Below are 18,748 nucleotides of genomic sequence, written 5' to 3'. Positions count from 1 at the left end.
TGTAGTGAGAGACAGGCAAATACAGGTTTATTTTGCTCTGAGAGTACTGACCCCTCTTTTCTCCCCTTGAGAAGGGGGTCAAAGAGCTGTGGACAAATTGCTGGACCCCAGAAGTTAGCTGCTGATCAGGCAGAAGCACCTTTGGCCTTGGGTGGGACTTTCAGCCTTGCACATGCTGAAACAAGTCCAGCATCTGAACTAGGACAGCGTGAGCACCTACAGGGCGCCCCTTGCCTTCAGTCCAGCCATGGGTTCTGGTCCCTTGGGAGCACTGCAGCCTTCAGCCCATCAGAGCGATGCCATTCACTTCCCCAGAGGAAAAGGGAGGAACACAGGAAGGGGCTGAGGCGGTTCCAGCCCTTCCTGCAAGGCTGGTACTGGTGGGGAGGTCCCACCCCGGAGCCACTGCCCGCCCTGTGCCTCCCTGGCTGGCACCAGGCTTGGCAGCGGGCAGTGTCCAGTTCTGGGCCCTCAGTTCAGGAAGGACATTGAGATGTTTGAGCACATCCAGAGGAGGCAATGAGGCTGGAGAGGGGCTGGGAACACAAGCCCTGCGAGGAACGTTTGAGGGAGTTGGGGTTGTTCAGCCTGGAGAAGAGGAGGCTCAGAGGTGACCTCATTGCTCTCCACAGCTCCTGAAGGGAGGCTGCAGACAGGTGGGGTCGGTCTGTTCCACCAGGCAGCACTGACAGAACAAGAGGACACAGCCTCAGCTATGTCAGGGAAGGTTTAGGTTGGATATTAGGAAAAAATTTTCACTGAAATAATAATAAAATACTGGGATTGTCTTCCTAGCAAGGTGGTGGAATCACCGTCTCTGGATATGTTTAAAAAAAGACTGGATGTGGCACTTAGTGCTATAGTCTAGTTGCGGTGTTAGGGCACAGGTTGGACTTGATGATCTTAGAGGTCTCTTCCAACCTCATTATTCTGTGGTTCTGTGATTCAGTGAGCAGATGAATCATGGCTTGGCCTTCTCTCTGTCACAGATAACAAAGCCACTCACTGCAGGAAGCCACAGATATCTCAGAGCTTTCCAGGAACAACCTTTCCAGACTCCACCAAGCCCTGTCCACACCACGGGAGTTTCCTTCTGATCTTCTTTTGACCTAAACCACTCAAGCCTCCATGTAATCTTCCAGAACAAGAAATCATTCAGGGGGAGACTCCTACATTAGCCGTGTATGCTACACGTAGTTTGGAAATTGTTCAGGTGCTTTCTCCCTGAGAAGACGTGTCACACATGTCTGTGTCACTCCAAAGGTATGTAGGAAAACATACAGGAAAATATATTAGGAAAAAACTCTTCGCTGTGAGGGTGGTGAGGCCCTGACACAGGTTGTCCAGAGAGGGCAACTCCCTGGAAGTGTCCAAGGCCAGGTTGGAGAGGGTTTGGAGCAATCTGGGACAGTGGAAGGTGTCCCTGCTAATGGCAAAGAGGTGGCACTGGGACATCTTTTCCTTTTCCAACCCAAATCATTCCATGATTCTATGGTGTACCCAGTGCCCCACTGAAATACCTGGGTCATGAAACCCAGGTCTACCCCCAGAGGTCCTTTAGACTCACTGACCACTCACTTGAGGATCTTAAAGGATGTGAACTGAATCTCCAGACCACAAGAATCACTGATTGCTTGGGTTGAAAAGCCCTCTAAGATCAAATCCAATCAGGTACCCTGGCACTGCCAAGGCCACCACTCACCTATGTCCCCAAGTCTCACATCTATGTGTCTTAAATACTTCCAGCAACTCCACCACTGCCTTAGGCAGCCTGTGCCAGGGCTGGACAACCCTTTCCATGGAGAATTTTTTCTCACTATCCAATCTAAACCTCCCCTGGCACAACTTGAGGCTGTTTCCTCTTGTACTGTCACTTTGTTACCTGGGAGTTCTCAAGATAAGGAGTGACAGAGCAGGGTTTTGGGGTACCATGTGTAGGCTCTGGTTGTTCTACAGGACAGAGAAGGTCCCAGTGAGGTCTGTCTCTGGTCAGGACACAGCACCAAGGATGCTCTTGGGGTCAGCTTGCACAGATAGAACCTGGAGATGGTACGGGAAGGTAATGAGGTACAACAGTGGCACAAGGGATCCTTTTATCTTTAGGGCTCCTTTAGGGAGTCACAGGGGTCTTAGTCTGGGGGAAATTTGGGGACACTGAGTCCCCAAATACATCTGTACATCTGTGGTGTCTCTGGCTGGGATGGCACTGCAGGGAGAGCTCCTGTCCAGGCTGGCAGGAAAGGGAATATCTGGGGATTGCCTGTCCCCAGCATTTGGCTGTGCTGCATGGAGCCCATGCCAGTCCTGGCTGTCCTGTGGGGAGACAGACGAGGATGGACATCACTCTGCAGTGCCCAGGGGGTCTCTGGTGGGAACAGGGGTCCAGCAGGTCACAGTGGGGCTCTGCTATGCCCAAAGGGTCCTGGCTGGGCACGGGGCACCCACTCCCAGGTGTGGAGACCATGGGAGGGATCTGCCCTGTGCCCATGTGGGTGGGCATGGGAGGTCTATGCCAAGGCTGAGGCTCACAGGAGGAGCAAGTCCTGTCCTGTCCCAAGGGTCCAGGGATGGCACAGGGGAGTCTGTCCCCTGGCTGGGGCTCACAGTGGGGGTCTGCCCTGTCCCCAAAGGGTCCAGGGATGGCACAAGAGAGTCTGTCCCCAGGCTGGGGCTCACAGTGGGGGTCTGCCCTGTCCCCAAAGGGTTCAGGGATGGCACAGGGGCGTCTGTCCCCAGGCTGGGGCTCACAGTGGGGGTCTGTCCCCATCCCCAAAGTACCAGGGATAGCAGAGGGGAGTCTGTCCCCTGGCTGGGGCTCACAGTGGGGGTCTGCCCTGTCCCCAAAGGGTCCAGGGATGGCACAGGAGTGTCCCCTGGCTGGGGCTCACAGTGGGGGTCTGCCTGTGTCCCCAAAGGTTCCAGGGATGGCACAGGGGAGTCTGTCCCCAGGCTGGGGCTCACTGTGGGGCTCTGTCCCCATCCCCAAAGTACCAAGGATAGCACAGGGGAGTCTGTCCCCAGGCTGGGGCTCACAGTGGGGGTCTGCCCTGTCCCCAAAGGGTCCGGGGAGGGAAGGAGAGGGCTGTCCCCAGGCTGAAGACCATGGGCGGTGGTCTGTCCTTTGCCTGGGGGTCCCTTGAGGGCACTGGGGGTCCTCCCCAGGCACGGTGAGGACACCGCGGGTCCGCCCCGTGCCCACAGCGCGGGTGGGGACGGGGGTCTGTCCCTGCGTGAGCCCGGCCCGAGCGGGGCGCAGCGACGGTGGGGGGTTCGTGAGGGCCGGGCGAGCGGAGCCGAACCGAGCCGAGCCGAGCCGAGCCGACTGGAACCGAGCCGAGCCGATCCGACTGGAACCGAGTCGAGCCGAGCCGACTGGAGCAGAGCCGAGCCGAGCCGAGCCGACTGGAGCAGAGCCGACTGCAGCCGACCGCAGCCGAGCTGAGCCGAGCCGGGACGGGCCGAAGCAGCCGAGACCGAGCGGAGCCGAGTCTTGCCCGAGCCCGAGCCGAGCGGTGCCGAAGCAGAAAGGAGCCGTGCCGAGACACGCCGAGCCGAGCCGAACGCAGCCGAACCCCAGCGAGCCGAGCCGAGTGGAGCCTCTCCGAGCCCCGGCCGATCAGCCGCCGAAGCCCCGGCGCTGGCCGCAGCCGTCCCGCGGCGGGGGCGGCGCGGGGCCGGGCCGGGCCGGGCCGGGCCGGGCCGGCGGTCCCTCCTCCCCGCTCCCCCGCCGCTCCCCCTTCGCTCCTTCCCGTTCCCTCCCGTTCCCTCCCCGCCTCCCTGCGCAGCGCGAACATGGCGGCGGCGGCGGCGGCGAGGGACTGAGCAGCGCCAGCGCTCGGCGGCCGCGCAGGTGAGGGGCGGCCCGGGGCGGGCGGCTCGGCGGGGCTCGGTCCGGCCCGGCCGCGGAGCGCGGCGGGGGTCGGGCGGGAGTCGGGCCCGCAGCCCGGCCCGGATCTCATCCCTCCTGACAGCGCAGCGCGGCTCGGCCGCCGCCGCACGGTGCCGGGCCGGGGGCGGCTGTCACCGCCCGCACCTGCCCGTGCCCGTCCGGGACCGGCCCTCCCGGCGGCTCGGCAGCGCCCCGGGGCTCCCCGGCCCCAGGCTGCCCGGCCGGGCTGTGCCTCCCGGGGAAGCCTCTTGCAGGGCTTTGTTGTTCTGCCGGGTGTCCCCGGGCAGGGCCTCGGGCAGCCGCGGTACCGCCTCGCCCCCAGGCCTCGGAGCGGTTCTGGGGCCGGCCGGAGCTGCCCCGCTCCCCGCCGCGTTTCGGTGTCAGCCGGGCGCTCCCGGCAGGAAAGGGGCAGCGGGACCGAGCTGCCGGAGGATTGCAGGAGGTGGCCCCGGCTGCGGGCTGTGCCTGCGGGGGTTTGTGCCCTTCCTCCCCCACGAGCCCTTCGGGGCCCGGTGACACGCTCCTGTCACCCCGGTGCGTGTGTGGAGCTGATGCCCGGTGCTCCCGGCGGGTCCCCGCGGGATCCTGCTGCTGGAGGCAGCAGCGGTGACCCCGAGGAGCAGCCGGAGAAATCCCATCACCACCGTGCCTGGGGAAAAGCTGCACCTCCTTCGGAGGGATAGAGCTGGGAGCGAGACAAGATCTGAGCGTTTCGTGCACAGTGAGATGTTTAAAAATAACCCCGCTGACGGCTGGCTCCTGCCGCGCAGGTTTAATCCGCAAGCTCTTTGAAGCTCCCCTCTAAAACTGTGGCAGCACTTTGGAGTCTGGATGACGGAAGGTAGAGCTGGCAAATCCGAGCAGGCAGCCTGAGTTTGGGATGCACTGAGCAGCCTGGCTCCCTTGGGCCTCGGATGGTTTAGATTCAGAGGCTGAACATGAAACTATTTCCATGGGGAACGTCGGGATGTGCAGACCCAGCTCTGGGGTCCCCGGCTTTGATTTTTTGGCTGAGTTTCTGTTTACTGTTGTTGTTTATAGTAAACAGCGTGCACTGAGTGGCTGGGAAGAGCCATGTGGTCGCTGCGGTTCGCAGCCAGTAATATTGGGGGAAAATGTTTTCCCCACCTCGGTTCAACGCCTGAGCGCCGGCTTCGGGCTGGGCCTCCTGCTGTCGCCTTCCTCTCTTACTCTCAGCTTCTGCTGGCCAGACTGTGCTGTCCATATGTGTTTGCTAGGAATATTGGGAGCATGGGATGGTGCTTTCGTTTCTTTTGCTTCATCTCAGGCACCGGCGTGTGGCTTGGTGTTAATATAGGGAAAAAAACTCAGCTCATGGGGGTCTCAGCTTGGGACAAGCTGCCGTGGTATGCAGCCCTGCATGTGCTGGTGGGTAGTTCAGGATCTGCCCAGTAGATGGTATGAAAATGCAGATGGAAATCAGGGAGTCCCTTACAGTGGGCACGAGGGAAATGCAGGTATTTCTGTGCTATTGAAAGTGTTTATTTAATTCAAAGTTTTGAGTGTGTTCTGTTTGTGAGAGATATACTGACTCTTGATCCTCCTGGTTTGGTATTTACATCTTAGCAAGCGACAATTCTGCATCTTGATAATCTGCTTTTTTTGGGGCACTTCTGTGGAAACCTGATGAATTTTGCAGGACAATATGGTTTCTATAAGTAAAAGATGCTGTTAGGTTATTAAATGATCTGATTCATCAGGTAGATGTGCTTCAGTCTAGACAGGAATGCTGCGGGAGCTGTGTCCCTGCCCTGCGTCTAATTTAAAGGAATGTCTGAAACTTTGTTTCATACTTTCAGACATCAGGGACCTCCAGAGATGTCCTGGTTGTTTCCCAATCCTGGGTAAGATCAGGAAGACTTCTAAACCCTTCCTGTGTAATAGTTCTTCTTTTAAGCTCTTCATGCTGGCAGTTCCATATCCTGTGCAGGTGATGTATGCCAACACTTAGGCCTCCTCATCATTAGAGAGATTTTCTGGGGTATTTAATCTAAATCTGTGTCTTGCACTTTAAACCTGTTATTTTTCTGATGTCCAGAGCTCATGGAGAGCACCATACTCCACACATCGCTCCACTTTCTACATGTCTGCAGCTCAGTGAGAAGCATTTGAATACTTTTTTTCACTCTCCCTACGCTGAGCAAGATCAGTTTCTTCTCTGTTCTTCTCAGGTGGGCACATCAGCCTGGCTGACCTCTGTCTCTGACCTGGGTTCTGCTTCCCTTCACACTTCACCTAAAGTGCCATGGTCAGTCAGGGTCGGACTGTGTCAGTGGGGTTTTTTGCAGGGCAGTTGTAATAAGCTGGGCCCAAATGACCCCGTTTTGGGTATGTCTCAGCACTGTTATGTGATGAGGAATGCAGATCACGTGTTTGCTTATTTGTGCTTTTAACTTTGTGTTTGTGACAGAGGACTTGGCATGCTCGGTGAGCTCCGGTTTGCAAATCTGGAGTAGCGTGCTAGCAACGTGAGCTCAGAGCTGTGTTTGGGGCTCTTGTTTGCATCTTCTACCCTGTCTTTTCTCCTTTTCTTTTTCTTGCCTGCTACTGTAATTCAGTTTTTGCTATGAGACAAAGAGATTTTGAGTCGTTTATGCATCCATTTACGTGTGAGAAGTTTCCTGACAAGGAAGGGTCCCTGAGAAGTGAGGGAAGATGCATTGAGAACAGAGCAGCAACTCTGGCTGCCAGCTTCTCTTGTGAGTAGTTAATCTCCTGCATAAATGTAATTGAGAGATGTGCCAAGGTAAAAATCATCTCCACAATTGAACTCTCATTGTAGCAGAACTGTAACTCTGACCCCTCCTTCACCCCAGCACTACATCTGGGTGTAGCACCTGCACTCCAAGATGGGATATGAATGCTTCATCCCACTTTATTTGCAGGATAGCACAGCTTAATCCTAAAGTTAATGCTTTTTCTGGGTTTAATACACTTGTAAAAAATTCCTTTCTTACCCAGCTTAAATATCTACCAGTGGAAGCTGTTATAAAACATTTGCACTATGTTTAACCTGATAGTGCAAGTCTGAGAGCAGCAGGAAGCACAAGAAATCTTCCCTGTGTATCACCAGGTCTCACTGGGCTTGGAGTGAACAAATCCAGAGAGCTGAACTAGTGGTGTTGGAATGGTGTCTGGTGGGAACACCTGAGCACTGGAGGTCAGCGCCTCTTTGCAAAGCTGTGCTCTGTCTTGGGTGGCAATCTCCCTTAGCAGGACATTTCACAGGTGGTTTCAGTTGTGAGCTGAAGGAGAGATCAGTACAGGGACATCAACTGCAGCCTGGCCGGTGCTGAAAACGCTTAACTCCCAGAGATCTCTATTTTCATTCAAATCCCTTAAAAACAGAGTAATCCTTAGCTCTTTTACTGACATTTCTTACACACACCGCCTCTAGCAGATTTAGACTTCTGATACACAGTTTGCAGTCTGCATGGTTCACTCAGGCACCTACCAAGTGTTTCTGCCTCTCTAGCAGGGTAATTTAAGCAGAGTCTGTGTGTGCCTCTGCTCTTACTGGGTTGAATCTCACACTTTTATGCAGCCTCATCCTGGGCAAAAAATCAAGAATTTGGCTGAGAACTGAAGGAAAAGATGAATGTCTGTTTTGCTGCCTCTGCTGTTTGCGTGGCAGCCTCGTCCAACAGGCCAGATTGGACAGGTGATGTCTGAGCCTCTGCAGAGGAATCTGAAGCACTTGGCGTCCTCAGAGCTGGCTTGACCAGCAGAGGGAAGTGACCCCTGCAGCTCCACAGCCTGCTTGGTAATACGTCACTGGAGATGAGGAAACAGAGCAGAGTCGATGTGGTCATTGCCAGCACAAGGGAACTGACGTGGGAATTCAGGCAGGACTGTTTTTCCCTGGCACGAGCTCGTGCTTCTGCCGCTCGCCATGTCTTGCTCAGAAGTTTTTCTGTTTGTATTATAAATTGAATGGTGTTATCACCAGTCAGAAAAGAAACTCCTGCTGGAGGTGTCTCCTCCCAGCCAAGGTGCTCGGAGTTACCCAGCTCCAATTAGCTTGTACATTTTACAGACTGCCACAGTGGGAACAGCCCAGAAACCACCCTGTGGCTTGGGTTTGTTTTCAACAACGGAAACTGCAGGAGTAGATGGCAGTGGAAATTTGTGAAGTTCAGTCTTTACCCATTGAATTTCCTGCAATTCCTCCCCTCTCCTGGCCCTTCCAGGTTTCACTGGACACTGGTTCAGGTCCTTTCTCCCAGATGTCATGGCAAGTTTGGTTCACCCATTTCTGGAGTGACATCTGCATGGGGGTGGAGGGAAGTAGGTACACCCTTCTGATTCCTTATGGTGCTGCTGATGTTTGACTCCAGGAAAAATGGGTTTTGTGCCTGGGGGGAGCTGGGGGACACTTACAGTGTTTGAATTCAGTGTTGGCAGGGGCTGCACAGGGTGAAGCCCATCTGTCCTCCACTGAGTGAGCCACCATCCCATCGGCTGCTGCTCACCTCCCTGTTGCCTGCCTGGACAAGGCGGTGCTGGAACACCTGCTTCCAGTGCCTGACTGGCTTCCATCCGCTCTGCCCTCCCCTGAGCCACTGCTGCAGGGTGTCCCTGCTCCTGGGCCTCCCTCCGTTCCCTTTGGAGCAGCTCTGCCTGCTCCCCCTGCGCTGAGCTCTCAGCAGTGGGATGTGTGTCCAGCTGTGTCTGCAGCGAGCGGGAGGGCAGCCTGTGTTCCTGTTCCCCTCGCTCCCCCCTGGCTGTGGAAGCCTCCCTGGGCTGCTGCCAGGGCCTGCCTGCCCTCCCTGTGTCCCTGCAGCTGTGGGGAGGCCAGGCCAGGCCAGGGCCAGGCTGTATTGTAAATGCAGGCGGACCCAATGGGAAGAAATGACGATGTCTGACTCAGTTCAGAAGGCTGAATGATTTCTTTATTATTACTATGCTAAAATACATTAATATACTATATAAAAGGAGGACACTAAAACTACACACTACTTTCTCTGACTCTAAATCCAACACAACTCGTGACCCTCTTGTGAGAGTCCAGCCCCAGGTGGGTTGGATTGGCCATCAGGCTCAAACAATCCTCACCAGAATCCAACCGAGCACTCACTCCAGGTAAACAATTCTCTAAATACATTTTACATAGGAAAAATAAGGAGCAGAAATAGAAATTGTTTTCTCTTTCATTTCTCTTTGTGTAACTCTGTGAAAAATCCTGAGAATGAGAGAAATGTGCTTGCCACAAGGCTGGGCTGCACACACCTTGGGGGACACGGAGGAGCAGCACTTTAGGGCAGGAACCCGGGCTTGGCTCCGGCTCTGGGTGGCACAAAACGTCCCCACAGTGCAGCTGAATGTCCTTGAAGCCAGCTCTGGCTGCAGAGGTGACAGCTCAGGGTGAGGGTGGCTACCTGAGCTCAGGCTGAATGCGCTGGGGAACTCTGCAGCGTGCTGGGCATCTCCCAGCAGCGCTCCCTCCCTGCACTCACTGCTGCAGGGCCCCTCGCTCCCCACTTCTGCCTTTCCTGCCCAGCTGCAACACATAAGGTAGGAGAAATTTCTGCTCTGTACTCGTTATTTAAGTGAAGGAGTAGAGAGCAGGCAGAAGAGCTGATGGAGTCTGATCTGGACCGAGGAGGAAGTTGTACCAATTCTCCTTTCTAAAAATAAGTTGAGTGGCTGTTCACACAGCCACTGCTGCTCTCTGTACACTGACTGTGGTTGCTTTTTATTTTTTTTTTTGTCTTGTTACAGCAAATCTTAAATGCTGCAGTCCATTAAAATTGTACAGTTGCAGTGTGATCAGGGAGATACCTATGGAGAAAGTCTTGTGGTTTCCGTGTTTCTAGAAGTGACCTTGAAGGATCACCCATGCATAATGTTTCCTAGAGCTTTCTCTAGGGTGTTCTAAGATTTCCAGTGATAGTGATTCCTACTTTCCTCAGCAGTTCACTCCAGTGCCTGACTATTCTGAGATTAAGGAGCTTTGCTTGATTTCAGGCTGGTATTGCTGTACTTTAACACCATCATTTTGACATTTCACCTTCTCTTCTGGCAAGCTACCAAGAGAAGAAAAATGCTGTCCTGCTTGTTATGTACAGTTGACATTATCCAGAGGATATTGGCCACTGATGGACAGCAGGTATCAGTTCCACCACCTTCCTACTCAACTCTTACCACAAGCAGAGTAAACCATGGCAGCTGGCTGACTTCCTGGCCTGTCACATGAATCCAGAGGTCATTTGTAATTACCACAGCCCCACACTGGAGGGTTTTACGTGGCTGTACAATGCCACATCTCCTCCAGCGTGGCAGGAGGTAGCAGCTCATGTGATGGTGAATTGCTGTGCCTGGAGAGGGCAGGAGGAATTTGTTTCCCTGGGGCATTATCCAAGCCCTGCACTGTAGATCTGGGCAGTCCCACTGTTGTTCCAGCATTATGGTGGAGCTGAGGGATGGCTTTTGACTCTTGGCTCCTTCTCCATCACCATGAGCTTTGGTCACGTCTTGTACACTGCTGGCAGAGTCTCCAGGTGTGTGTGTGTGTGTGTGTCTGTGTGTGTGTGGTAATACCTGTTCAATGTTATCTTGTGCCTGACCAGAGGACTCAGTGTGTTCTGCTCAGTTATTTCATATTGTTGTCAGCTGGAAAATCTGTAAATGCCCTGTGATATTTTACAGCTTTATAAGCTGTACAAAATGTCCAGCAGGTACTTGAATGTCGAGCAGATAGTCTGTAAGAGTGCCTTGTTTTCATTAGCTCCTTGGCAGACACTGAACATACTTGCAGAGCTGCAGGATGGACTTTTGGTTGCTTGTGGTCATGGTTTGGGTTTTTTATTGGCGTCTACCGTGTGCTGCACAGAAAACAGTGAAGGGCCTCACAGTATATATTTTAGTTGTCCAAACTCTTGGCCCTTCAGGAATGTAAAGCAGCCTAACAACTTTTTCTTTACATAATTAACAGGAATCTGTTCAGGGTTTCCTGCAGGAACTGGCTAGTGATTTTTACTCTCTGGGAGTAATTCTCATGAGATAATATTTCTGTCTATATCTAGATTGTTCTTTTTTTTTTTTTTTGTTATTAAAATTGAGTATAATTTTGATGGGCATGTTATACTTTTTCTGTATCCAGACTTTGTATTCAGTAGAGGATATTTCTTTTTGAGTAGATACAGGGTTTTGAATACTGGGATTTTATCTTCTTAAGTCACAGATGAGACCACAGTTATACACAGGGTAAAAATAGCAAGCAGTAATTAATACCCATCCTCAGTGAGCCTGGCTTTTCTGGTTTCTCTTGACATGTTGCACTGCAGCAATTTCCTTTCTTTTTCCTAAGAAATAGATGAATTAATATCTCTCTACATGAGTGAGAAAATAAAACAAAGATGCTTGTTTCCTACCCTGGCACACCATTCCCTTGGGATATAGTGAGTTTGTGGGAGCTCTTCTCCTGGGCAGCCCTTTGCCTTGATTGGGCTGGAGCAGACCAGGCACCAGGAGGAATGGCATTCTCCACTCTCCCAGACATCCTTCTTTCCCTCTGTCAGGGCTGGATTATCTCTGTCTCAGTGCTCCAAGCAGCAGAGAGGACTCCTCTTCTGCTCCAGCAAGGGTAAATCCAGGTTTTGTGGCTCTGCTCCATACCCTGAGGGTTTGGACATTTTATCTTTCTCATTTCTTTAGCAGATGGGGCAGATCAGTAGGAACTATTTCTCATCTGTCCTTTGTTTGCATAAGAAGCATCAGCTGCTGGAAGGGTTGGAGGGGAGTCTGGCTGTGCTTCCTGCCAGGGAGACTCTAGTTTTGTCACTCTAAGGGTAGATTTTTATATATACACACACGTTAAAGGGATGGTTTTACCTTGCCTTCTCTGAGAGAGCAGGTTCAGGAGAGCAGAGGGAGTTGCATTTGGAAGGTAGGGAAGGTTGGCAGTGTGGATGTTGGGTCAGGGACAGGGATTTGTCTGTGGATCTGTGAAGCATTCAGCCTTGAGTGTGACTGGAGTCGTGCTCCCCTGCTACCCTTTGTCATTAGGGACGTGTCTGTGCTGGTGCTGGACCTCAGGAAGGTAAGAAATGCCTGACTCCATGGAAGGTCATTCCTTGTGCTGGATGAGGAAACAAGCACTTCAGGCTCTCCAGTAACATGCTCAGCGATGGCTTTGATGCCATGTGAGGTTTGAGGATGAGTTTTCATCCCTCGGTTTTCCCAAGGGATATTGCTAAGCATTCCATTTAATTGTTAGGGCTGGTTGTAGAAGAAAAGCAGAAGGAAAATGCAATTTTAGGTGTATGTAGCCATCATCATCCCCCATGTCTCAGTATTTAGCTTGTTAGAGTGGTGATTTTGTCCCTCACCTTTTCTTCAGGGCTGGTTTGTTCTCCTCTGCTCCCTGAGCTCTCATCTCCCTCCCTGCCATTTCAGTGGAAACCCTTGCCCCGTGTGTCTCTCCCTGAGGATCACCCTCCTCCCTTGTGCTTGTGAGATACCGGGTTCTTTAAGGGATTGGGTCATCTCCTTCCCCTCTCTTTGCAAGGTTTGCCTCATTTACATTTCTGTTGTGTCCCCTAATTACCATCCCTTTGGTTTTTTATTCCCCCTCAAGCTGCCTTTCCCTGCTTATGGTCTCCTGAGGAGTTCTGCTGAAACTTTATCAAACTTAAATTACTAGAAATAGTTAATGCATAATTTTCTTTGAGGAATTCTCACATCCTGCTTGCAGCATCACTGCACAGTCTGTTGTGACATTTCCAATAGAGACACAACTGGAAGTCAATCCTTTCCTTCTGGATCGCCTCCTGTTTCCCCTTCCATAGGGACATACATTGTCCTCCCATATCTTCCATCCCATAAAGAGTTTATTTTTTAATAGAGTCCAGTAGAGAATTAAGGATAAGGTTGATTAAACATGTTATATATACATATATCTACTGGGTGTCAAGCAGAGACCCGTGGAGAGTTTACACACTGGAGCCCATTCTGGGGCCACATCCATCACCCGTGTAACTGCTGTCTGGGAAAGCAGCCACAGCTGACTGTGCAAGGGGGGCTGTACTAGCCTGTCTGGGGGTGATATGGAAACCATGCTCTGGTTTTTAATGTACTCCTGTTTAAATTCTTACTTAAAGACTTTGAAGCATCCTATTGTGTGCTTTTGTGAGGGGTGACTTTGTAAGTGCCCTGGGCAGAATCCCATTTCAAGGTCTCCTGTAAGCCATCTGCTTTCAGTAATAGCTCTTAGCTTTGGCATGTGGCTCAGTGCAGGCTGAAATAGCCACATTGCTGCAGAACTTTCTTTACTGCCTGCATCAGTTAGGGCTTCCCACTGTGCCTGCACAGGCTGGTGCACCTTTGGGGGGATGCCCTGCATCAACCCTGTCCTCAGGGTTCACCCTCCAGCTTGTCCCCAGGCAAGGGGGGGCATGACCTAGCACAGGAGTGTGGGGTGCACCAAATCCTGCACCTCTCCATGTTCTGGGAATGCCATGAAAGGAAATTCAGATACCTGCAAACCTGGCCTGTGGTCTGGTTCCCAGTCACCAGGGTGTCAGGGTATGGTCTGACTATGCCAGGATCAGGCTACAGAGCCCAATGTGTGATAAATCTTCTCTACTTCCAGTGTCATCAGTGGATTGGGTACACTGCTGGGCCAGTCTATAACCCAGGCCATTCCTCTTCTAAGGTCAGGAGACTTTAACTTTTAGCTGTTGGAGTCCTGCTGACACAAAATAGCTGTAACACAGCAGCCTTGGGCACACAGATTCAGTTCCTTGCTTTGACATGTTCTTCCCAAATGGCACCGAAGTCCATCAGTCTTTTGCTTTTCTATGTGTAATGGGCACCTTACCTGCCCAAAAAGCAGGTCTCTGTGCTGAGTTTTGTTACAGTGCTTTTGGGAGAGCTCCGTGGAGGTACAGGTCAGAAATGTCTCCACTTAACACCCAGAAACAGAGATCTGCAGCATTTCCCAGATCTCCTTCAGAACACTTGTAGAGGGCAATGGTGTTGGTGGCATCTTTCACACTGGGATGTGGGACATGGACATTGCTCAGCTCAGAGGGAGAACCTCAAAGTGACTTCCACAGTAGGACCAGCCATGAAGGATTTGCTGAAATGATTCTGGAGCACAGTGAAGCTTCTTTACCCCCGGCTGTTAGCACAGGGGATTTGTATGATTAGCTAAAGTGTGCACCACATCAGCACGAGTTCAAGGTGGGCCACTCGCTGTCCATGGCAATGGGAGGCAGCCCAGGCCCTGGCTCCAAGCCTTGGGCATGGTCCTGTCTGGGGAGGAGCAGCACAGGATCCTCTGCATGCTGTGAATCCCTGCCCGTGTGTCCTGGTTTGAAAAGCAAAACCAGTGAGAGGCTCTAAGTCAGAAATACAATTTATTAGGAAAAAGGGAACAAAGAACCAAATACATACAACAGCACAAAAGAAGAACCACTGGCAGAGTGAGAGATGCAGCCTGACACTCGCTGGCTGGGGCGGTGGTGGCAGATGTGGCTCTGTCCAAGCCATGCTCCTGCAGACTGATGGAGTTTTCCTCTGGAGGTCCAGTGCAAAGAAGATCTCAGTTGTTCCTCTTGGAAGAGAGGCTCTCCTTGCTATCTGCACAACCCCGCTGATATCCTTGATGGCATCGTTTGGCTCCTCCCTCTGGGCAGAGCATCTCACAATAGAACGCTGTGATCTTATCAGCCATGTGGCTGAAAGGACAGCTCCTCCTGGAGGGACTGATCTCTGAGATATGAGATAAGGAAAGAAAGGGATTGCAGCTCGAGGTGGTAATGGAATACACCCCAATATTACAACCTAGGACACCATGTCAAGGGGCTTGGAACAAGAGGATCTTTGACCCAAATTATTCCATGAGTCCATGTTCCCTGCATGGGGAGGCTTTAGGTTTTTATTTTCTTTCTATTTGAGTGGGTGTGAAACCAATACCGGTCTTAGAAGCAGCTCTGATTTTCAACAATGTGTGAACTTCTCACAGCAGTCAAGCCCCATCTTTCCAAGGAGGATTTGCAGGGCTGGAGTGCTCATCCCCCTCACTACAGAAATGGCAGCCACGGAGCTGTAACTCCCAGCTCATCAGTAAACGTGTCTGTACTGAGAAAACTCATCCTGTTAAGGGGCTTCCTTTAGCAGCCTCAAGTCAGATTATCTTATTTGTCTTTTGTTTGAAGCCCTTTTATCTCTCCATTTCTTTCAGCCTGGGTATCCTGTTCCTGGGGTGTGCCAAATATGTTGTCTTTATTGCAGCCTCTTCAGTCTTTGTGGAGAGCAAGGTCTGCTCACAGTGATACATGTCAGGATGTTTTTAGTTTGATCCAAGGCTCATGCTGGTTTTGTTGGGGTTTTTTTGTTTGGGTTGTTTTTTTGGGGTTATTTTTGGATAGGGAAGGAAATCCTTATTGAAATTCTGCAAGGTTTTATTTAATTTCTTCCACAATCATGAGCAGTGGTAACTGTTCTAGCTTTGCTCACAGTGGTGGTTCCTCTCACTGATCCCTGGTTTTTGTACTCACCCTGAGGGTGATCTCTTGAGTTTGACCCAGCAGTGTCTGGTAGTCCAGCTGCCATTTCCTGGGAGGCTGAGTTATCTCTGCTCCCCACCAACCTGAAGATGTTCAAAAGGAAGTCATAAAATCAATATTTTCATTGTAGAAACCTTGTCTATCCAAGTTTTTCATGTGTTTTTGTCTTTTAAAATACGTACTCCTGTGAGACTTGGCCCAGGGGCTGAGGAAGTGTGTTACTTGTGATCACATCTCCAAGACACCTCAGCGTGTTAACACAAGAATGTGTTTGTGAGGAGCCTGTCATGAAGTCTGGAGTTCATCAGTCCACTTCTTACACGACAGAAGGATAAAATTAATTCCAGAGAATGAGAGATGTTGGAAATGACAGAAAATCCTTCTGGTAGAAAGAGGAGTAATGGTTTACAGCCATCAGGTATTTCAGATCACACAAGGGGATCAGTACTGCAGATGGAAATACCAGCATTCATTGTACAGTGTTACTTAGAAATATTTCCTGGCATGAATGTAAGGTCTGTCCTGACCTGATGAGGGGAGATGCCTCCAAAGGTGCTGTATCTTCATCAGCCTTTGTTTGGAGCTGCCAAAAACATAACTTTGCACAAAGAGAAATAAAACTCCAGTCTTGGTCAGGAGGATGGTAACAGAGGTGGAAGGAACTCAAATCATTGTTTAAGATAAATTCTGACTCACCTTTTCACTTGGAAGCTGATCACTCCTGAGAGTTTAGTCCAGGTCCCACATAAGCATTCATTTGGGATTTTGGTTTAGGACTCCTTGCCTGCATGTCTGGCTCTGAGAAGGCTGGTGCTCCATCCTGGGAGCTGGTCTTTGGCTTCTGCCCAGGAAAGGGATCAGTCAGCTGGCTCATCAAAGCGTGCCTTGAGAGCAAAAACTGTAGTTTAGACCAGCAAAAGTTCTGGTGTCCACAGGTCAGGCAGAAATCTGAGGAGCCAAGTCTGGTGTGAAAACTAAAAGAGGAGTCAGATTGTGCTCTGATTTCTCAGTAGGCTAAAAGTGCTTTTCTTTCTGCACCATAGAAATTAAAAATGGCAAAAATAGCTGTTAAATGAGCAAGCAGGCTGAGTTTGGAAAAGGTTCTTCCCCTAGAGGGTTATGGGACTTCCAGGGAATGGTCATGGTTCCAAGGCTGCCAAAGCTCAAGGAACATCTGCAAAATGCTCTCAGGGATGTGGTGGGTTTGTTGGGGTGGCCTGTGCGTGGTCAAGAGTTGCAATTGATGATCCTCATAGATCCCTTCCAACTCAGGATATTCTGTAATTCACATGATCTGCTCATCATGTGCCTGATTCTCTGTTTGTGTTGGGATGCCACTGGATGTGCCTGTGTAACCCATGGTCACACAGGAGCTTCCAGAATGGAGCTGAAACATCCCAGCAGGGAGGCTGGAGTGGCAGTGCTGCCATCACTCATGACAAGCTGGAGCTTCCAGTGCTGCCCTCACATTTCCTGGGGGAATTTGTAAGGGACAGCTTTTTACTGCTGGAAACACTGATGGCGTTTGGTGGAAACATCACTGTGAAGAAAACCTCAGCTGAAGCAAAGGTTACATGGAAGGGATTTTCAGTGGCTGCAGTGGTCGTGGTGCTCCAGACCTGTGCTTTTGTGGGGAACAAATCAATGACTGCAGGGACTTTGCATCATGAGAAACTGTCAGGATTCTCTTGTGGCAGCCCCATGGGATTTCCAAGAAGCGTCATTCTCACAGTCTTCTGTCAACATGCAGAGTTTCCTTTTTTTTCTCCCAATCCTAACCTGTGGAGTATGTATCCAGCCTAATAAAACCATTTTCCAGCTTCGCTGTTGGTGGTTTTCTTCCTCTTGTCCCTGAAAGCCTCTGGCCTGCTGGCAGCACCATTGTCCAGCGAGGTTTGAAGCTTGGCACGCTGTCAACAAAGCTTCAGGTTCCCTTTCAATCAAACATGGTAGTGCTGAGATCTGACTTGGATTCCGTCCCAAGGTTCACCATAATCATCCTTGTACAATAGGAAGTCCAAACAACCCCAGGAAATAATTCAGATGCGACTGGTGCCTTGAGTGGAATAAAGAAGTGCCTAGAAGAGACATTAAGAGCCTCAGCTCTAACTCTTTTCATAATTATGCGCTCCGAAGGAGCGGAGGCTTTGGAGATAAAGGGATTACATGCATCTCATGAGGTCTGGAAAGATGGGACAGCATCTTCCATCCACATTTTCTCATTTTTGTTTTACTGATATTGCAGTTGCCAGATTTTGTGGAAGAATATTGCAGAGCAGGCTCCCCTGTAACCCTGCAGTTGCCTTCCAATCTGGCGCAGGTAAATTGAATCTGACTGCCCCTAGGGATGAGCTTTTGGAAGAGCCTGTTGGCAAGAGCAGTGGGGGGAGAACTTAATTAGATTAAGATGCATTTCCGCAGTGCTGCTGCGGGCTGTGCGGTGCTGGAGAGAGCAGCGCTCGGAGTGGGGATGCCCTGGGATGCTCTTCCAGCCCTGCCTGCCTCTCTGCTGCCTGAGGAAAAGGAAAATGCTTCAGAGGTGTGAATGTCAGTGTAACCCAGCGCAGGGCTCACCAGGCTGTGAACAAACCATGTCCTGAGCTGGTGTCCTGCCCCTGGCCGTGAGCCGGAGTCAGCAGCCTGGCAGGAGGGCAGGGCTCAGCTTTCCTTTGCCACAGCACAGCAGCTGAGGCACTGCTGTGCTGGGCAGGGTTTGGCTGGGCACCAGCATTCATTCAGGGCCTTGTGGCCCTGGGTACTGATGGCCCATGGGTCTCATACTTTGATATCCTTACAAATACTGGTGGCTTTTCAATGTCTGTGTCATTTCTAAGGTTACTCCTTTACTTCTCTTGATAACTTCCTCCATAAGGAAGTTGCATGTCTGTTAATTTCCAATGAACTGTTCCTTCTCCCTGGTATATACTTGGGAGTTTTTTACTTTTGTAGGTTTGCTCTGCTGCACTGGGAAGGGATAATTTGGAGTCCCCAGTTCTCTCTCTTCATGCTACTCATTATTTTATATGCCTCTCCTGTGGTCTCTCTCCTTTTCATTACTAATCAGGTCTAGTCTTTTCAATCCTCCTTTGTGTGATAGTTTCATTTTACAAAAGCTGAACTAGTTTCTATCAGCTCAGTTGATGTGATCTTACTCATATCAAAGGTGTTTAACAGCCGCAGTCCCGTGTACTCCCTGCAAGCTGAACTTAAATTGTGTCAAGTTCTGTGCTGCTTTGCGAGTGCAAGTGGGAATGTTTGTTACAGCTGTCTTTAAATTTAAATTTGGATGTTTTAAATGAATTAAATATGAACATGAATAATGCAG

At 50.9% G+C, this 18,748-nt stretch overlaps 1 protein-coding gene across 6 annotated transcripts in view; it reads left to right on the top strand.

The window, feature by feature from the left end:
- The first annotated feature begins 3,670 nt into the window (after positions 1 to 3,670).
- SCMH1 (Scm polycomb group protein homolog 1) overlaps positions 3,671 to 18,748 on the top strand; it is a 59,707-nt gene continuing 44,629 nt past the window's right edge. For 2 of the 6 annotated variants that reach the window (XM_041720696.2, XM_041720694.2), the window contains exon 1: positions 3,698 to 3,850. The gene's annotated coding sequence lies outside the window, so the exon portion shown is untranslated. Of the gene's footprint in view, positions 3,851 to 18,748 lie in introns of all 6 variants that reach the window. The other 4 variants (XM_072918069.1, XM_041720692.2, XM_041720697.2 and 1 more) reach the window with 4 other exon arrangements.

This window comes from Taeniopygia guttata, chromosome 23 (assembly GCF_048771995.1).
Source record: "Taeniopygia guttata chromosome 23, bTaeGut7.mat, whole genome shotgun sequence".
In the NCBI taxonomy this organism is placed as follows: domain Eukaryota; kingdom Metazoa; phylum Chordata; class Aves; order Passeriformes; family Estrildidae; genus Taeniopygia; species Taeniopygia guttata.
This window is presented reverse-complemented; position numbering and strand designations above follow the sequence as displayed.